The 6000-nt window shown below is 51.4% G+C and overlaps 1 protein-coding gene across 1 annotated transcript in view; it reads left to right on the plus strand.

The window, feature by feature from the left end:
• NIT2 (nitrilase family member 2) overlaps positions 1–6000 on the plus strand; it is a 74538-nt gene that overhangs the window by 52350 nt on the left and 16188 nt on the right. The window lies entirely within an intron of this gene.

The following is a 6000-nucleotide window of genomic DNA, read 5'->3' on the forward strand; positions in this document are numbered from 1 at the left end:
GAAGCTCTCTGAGTCGCTTTCACAATCCATGGCTCAGTCTATGGATAAATGGTCTGCTAAGATACTAGAAGCCTTGCAGTCCAGATCGGTCCTTACACAGGCCCCGGGCACTGTGGGATCATCGCCCCCAGGCCCCTCTCGGTCTGCGCCGCAGCGTGCTCCTGGGGTGGCACCTAGGTCTCACGGGGAGGACTCCGGCACGGACCGTAGTCCCAGACCGGCTAAGCGGGCTCGCTGGGAATCTTCCCCGACTTCATCACGCTGTTCGGGATCTCAGCTTGAGGACTCTCTGGAGGATGAAGCGGATGTCGCAGCTCAGGGCTCTGACCCTGACGTTGCTCTCAATCTTGATACACCTGAAGGGGACGCCATAGTAAATGACCTTATAGCGTCCATCAACCAGGTGCTAGATCTTTCTCCCCCAACTCCACCTATAGAGGAGTCGGCTTTGCAGCAGGAGAAACACCAGTTTAGGTTTCCCAAACGTACACGGAGTGCGTTTTTCGATCACTCTAACTTCAGAGATGCTGTCCAGAAGCACAGAGCTTTTCCGGACAAGCGCTTTACTAAGCGGCTTATTGACACACGTTACCCCTTCCCCTCTGACGTTGTTAAGGGTTGGGCTCAATGTCCCAAGGTGGATCCTCCAGTCTCTAGACTGGCGGCTAGATCTGTAGTATCAGTGGCAGATGGCTCATCGCTCAAGGATGCCACTGACAGGCAGATAGAGCTCCTGATGAAATCCATCTATGAAGCCACAGGCGCGTCTTTTGCCCCGGCCTTTGCAGCAGTGTGGGCACTCCAAGCTATCTCAGCTTGTCTGTCTGAGATTAATGCGGTCACACGTACCTCTGCTCCGCAAGTTGCGTCTTTGACGTCTCAGGCGTCGGTATTTTCATCCTACGCCATGAATGCCGTCCTGGACTCTGCTAGCCGTACAGCGGTAGCGTCCGCCAATTCGGTGGCAGTCCGCAGGGCCATGTGGCTACGCGAATGGAAGGCAGACTCTGCTTCCAAGAAGTTCTTAACCGGTTTGCCGTTTTCTGGCGACCGATTGTTTGGCGAGCGATTGGATGAAATTATTAAGCAATCCAAGGGAAAGGACTCGTCCTTACCCCAGTCCAAACCAAACAGACCTCAGCAACGGATGCGTTTCGCCATCGGGGACGAACACCTTCAGTTTGTGGCACTGCCTTTCGGCCTGGCGACAGCCCCACGGGTCTTCACCAAGGTCATGGCATCCGTTGTGGCGGTCCTACACTCTCAGGGCCACTCGGTGATCCCTTACTTAGACGATCTCCTAGTCAAGGCACCCTCCCGGGTGGCATGTCAACACAGCCTGACCGTCGCTCTGGAGACTCTCCAGAGGTTCGGGTGGATCATCAATTTCCCAAAGTCAAAATTGACACCGACCCAATCACTGACTTACCTCGGGATGGAGTTTCATACTCTCTCAGCGATAGTCAAGCTACCGCTGGACAAACAGCGTTCGCTGCAGACAGGGGTGCACTCTCTTCTTCGGGGCCAGTCTCACCCCTTGAGGCGCCTCATGCACTTCCTGGGGAAGATGGTGGCAGCAATGGAAGCAGTCCCCTTTGCGCAGTTTCATCTGCGTCCACTCCAATGGGACATTCTCCGCAAATGGGACAGGAGGTCGACGTCCCTAGACAGGAACGTCTCTCTTTCTCTGGCAGCCAAGACCTCTCTTCAGTGGTGGCTTCTTCCCACTTCTCTGTCGAAGGGAAAATCCTTCCTGCCCCCATCCTGGGCTGTGGTCACGACGGACGCGAGTCTGTCAGGGTGGGGAGCGGTTTTTCTCCACCACAGGGCTCAGGGAACCTGGACTCCGACAGAGTCCTCCCTTCAGATCAATGTTCTGGAGATAAGGGCAGTGTATCTAGCCCTAAAGGCGTTCCATCGGTGGCTGGAGGGCAGGCAGATCCGCATACAGTCGGACAACGCTACGGCGGTCGCGTACATCAACCACCAGGGCGGCACGCGCAGCCGTCAAGCCTTCCAGGAAGTTCGGCGGATTCTGCTGTGGGCGGAGGCCACAGCCTCCACCATCTCCGCAGTTCACATCCCGGGCGTAGAAAACTAGGAAGCAGACTTCCTCAGTCGCCAGGGCATGGACGCAGGGGAATGGTCTCTTCACCCGGACGTGTTTCGAGAGATCTGTTGCCGCTGGGGAACGCCGGACGTCGATCTCATGGCGTCTCGGCACAACAACAAAGTCCCGGCATTCATGGCACGGTCTCAAGATCACAGAGCTCTGGCGGCGGACGCATTAGTTCAGGATTGGTCGCAGTTTCGACTTCCCTATGTGTTTCCTCCTCTGGCGATGCTGCCCAGAGTGTTACGCAAGATCAGGTCCGACTGCCGCCGCGCCATCCTCGTCGCTCCAGACTTGCCGAGGAGGTCGTGGTACCCGGATCTGTGGCACCTCACGGTGGGTCAACCGCGGGCAATCCCAGACCGTCCAGACTTGCTGTCTCAAGGGCCATTTTTCCATCTGAATTCTGCGGCCCTCAACCTGACTGTGTGGCCATTGAGTCCTGGCTCCTAGCGTCCTCAGGGTTATCTCAAGATGTCATTGCCACTAGGAGACAGGCCAGGAAACCAACGTCCACCAAGATCTATCACAGGGCTTGGAGGATCTTCTTATCCTGGTGCTCTGATAAGGGTTTTACCCCCTGGCCGTTTGCCTTACCCACGTTTCTTTCCTTCCTTCAATCCGGAATGGACAAGGGTTTGTCTCTCGGCTCTCTCAAGGGACAAGTATCGGCGCTTTCCGTGTTTTTTCAAAAGCGTCTAGCCAGGCTTCCGCAGGTCCGCACTTTCCTGCAGGGAGTTTGCCACATAGTCCCACCTTACAAGCGGCCGCTGGAACCCTGGGATCTTAACAGGGTCCTAAGGGCTCTTCAGAAACCACCTTTCGAGCCGCTGCGGGATGTTTCTTTATCACGTCTTTCGCAGAAGGTGGCTTTTCTAGTGGCAGTTACATCGCTCCGTAGAGTGTCGGAGCTAGCAGCGTTGTCATGCAAAGCCCCCTTCCTGGTTTTTCACCAGGATAAGGTGGTTCTGCGTCCGGTCCCGGAATTTCTCCCTAAGGTGGTATCCCCTTTTCATCTCAATCAGGATATCTCCTTACCTTCATTTTGCCCTCATCCAGTTCACCAATGTGAAAAGGATTTGCACTTGTTAGATCTAGTGAGAGCACTCCGGCTCTACGTGTCTCGCACGGCGCCCCTGCGCCGTTCTGATGCGCTCTTTGTCCTTGTCGCTGGCCAGCGTAAGGGGTCGCAGGCGTCCAAGTCAACCTTGGCTCGGTGGATCAAGGAACCGATTCTTGAAGCCTACCGTTCTTCTGGGCTTCCGATTCCTTCAGGGCTGAAAGCCCATTCTACCAGAGCCGTGGGTGCATCCTGGGCACTGCGGCACCGGGCTACGGCTCAGCAGGTGTGTCAGGCAGCTACCTGGTCTAGTCTGCACACTTTCACGAAACACTATCAGGTGCATACCTATGCTTCGGCAGACGCCAGTCTAGGTAGGCGAGTCCTTCAGGCGGCTGTTGCCCACCTGTAAGAGGGGGTCGTTTTTCGGCTCTTTTTCTCGAGATATTCTTTTACCCACCCAGGGACTGCTTTTGGACATCCCAATTGTCTGGGTCTCCCAATGGAGCGACAAAGAAGAAGGGAATTTTGTTTACTTACCGTAAATTCCTTTTCTTCTAGCTCCTATTGGGAGACCCAGCACCCGCCCCTGTTCCCTTCGGGCTGTTGTTCTTTTGTGTACACATGTTGTTCATGTTGAATTGTTCTTTTGGTTCATGGTTTTCAGTTCTCCGAACATCCTTCGGATTGAATTTACCTTAGACCAATTTATAAGTTTCCTCCTTCCTGCTTTTGCACCAAAACTGAGGAGCCCGTGATGCACGGGAGGGTGTATAGGCAGAGGGGAGGGGTTACACTTTTTAAAGTGTAATACTTTGTGTGGCCTCCGGAGGCAGAAGCTATACACCCAATTGTCTGGGTCTCCCAATAGGAGCTAGAAGAAAAGGAATTTACGGTAAGTAAACAAAATTCCCTTCTTTATCTTACAGTATTATTTAAAAGTTTGGACACACCTGTTCACACCATTGTTGTTTTACATGTTCTTATTGGAAGGTGAATATTGCAGTTTCAGACTGAAGACAGCAAAATGTATATGGAGACAAGAAGTATAGAAACATGTGTGAAACAAACCAGAATGTGCTAAATGTTAGATTCCTCAAAGTAACCCCCTCTTACTCGGATGACAGCTTTACATCCCCTTTGTATTTCCCCTTGGAAGCAGGATCATCGGGTCGTCACCTGGAATGGCTCCAGTCAGTCTTGAAGGAGATCCTAGAGGTGCTGGGCACTTGCTGGCTGCTTTGCCTTCAATTTGCGTTCAACTCCTCCCAAACCATCTGTTGGGTCAGGAGATTGTGGAGACCATGTCATCTGATGCAGCACTCCATCCTTCTCCCCTTGGTTATATAGCCTTTCCATGGCCTGGGGCTGTGTTTTGGGTTATTGCCTTGTTGCAGCACAAATCATGGTACCACTAAGCACAAACCAGATGGAATGTATGACACTGGTATCAGTGCTTGGCCTTCCTGCATTTGTCGCCAAGCCGCGCCTCACTCATCGCTGGTGATTTGGAGCGACAGTTGTAACTTTGTCTCCTCTGGGACTTGTGGATCCACCCATACAAGGAGATATATAGTTAACTACTGTTTGGTTTGGGTGGGGCTGCAGGCTATTTAAGATCCTAAAATCCTGCTGTCCACTTCCATGGTTCACTGAGGGCACCACACATGTAGAAACCACTTGTTCATCTTTTCTGTGTCTTAGGCCTCTTTCACATGTCCGTAAAAAACACGCACATTTTTCACGGACCTGTAAAAAGTGCGTATGGCCCTCCACACGGAGAGCAGGAACTTTCTTCTCACCTGTCCTGGTAGCTGCTGTCCGTGGTGCTGATGTCTTCTGTTCTGCAGTCTACAGCCCTGCTGACTCCCCGCTGCTGCTTCTGGCCCCAAATGCAGTGAATATGTGATATGCATAATGAGCGGGGGTCTGAAGCAAGTGACAACAGCAGCAGCAGAGACAGCAGTGCTGGACATGGTGAGTATAGAAATTCATTTTATTTCACAGAAACGTGGTTTTCTTCGGTACGTGTCACATGGTGTACATCCGTGCGGTCCTTGTGACACCCGTGCTGCCGGAAAAAAACGGTCATGTCTATGTGTGGATCACACGGACGCACATATGCTCCATGTGAAAACGCGCATGTCTGAGTAGACCCATTGATTTTAATGGGTCTACGTGTGCCCGTGGCTCTGGTACGTGTGAAAAGGGACGTCACACGTACCGGAGACACAGATGTGTGAAGGGGGCCTTAAACACATGGCGGTTTGCTGCCAAGAATCTCAAATTTGGACTCTGCAGACCACAGTACAGATTGCCAGTGATCTAATGTCCATTCCTTGTGTTGTTTGGCCCAAACAAGTAACTTCTTGTTCAGTAGTGGCTTCTTTACAGCAATAAATCCACAAAATCCCACTTCTCGCAGTTTGTTTTTGTTTTTTTTTAGACAGTTGATGTTGGAGTATGTCTGTTACTTGACATCTTTGTGCTGTTATCTGATTTGATGTCAATTTGTAGTTTGTAAGGGTAGTAATTTTGATGAACTTATCCTTCACAGCAGAGGAAAGTTTTGGCCTTCCGTTCCTAGGGCAGTTCTCAAAAAAACAAGTTTCATAATAGCGATTGATGGTTTTCATGACTGTATTTAAGGACACCTTGAAGGTTCTAACAATTTCTAAGACTGACTGACCATAATGTCTTAAATGAATCTTGAACTGTCATTTCTCTTTACTTATTTGAGTGGTTCTAGTCATATTCTGACGTATAACAGATGTGACATAGAGCATAGCAATGTATGGAGCTGTGTACCAACACTGCCTATACCAAT

The sequence above is a fragment of the Anomaloglossus baeobatrachus genome, chromosome 2, assembly GCF_048569485.1.
Source record: "Anomaloglossus baeobatrachus isolate aAnoBae1 chromosome 2, aAnoBae1.hap1, whole genome shotgun sequence".
NCBI lineage: Eukaryota > Metazoa > Chordata > Amphibia > Anura > Aromobatidae > Anomaloglossus > Anomaloglossus baeobatrachus.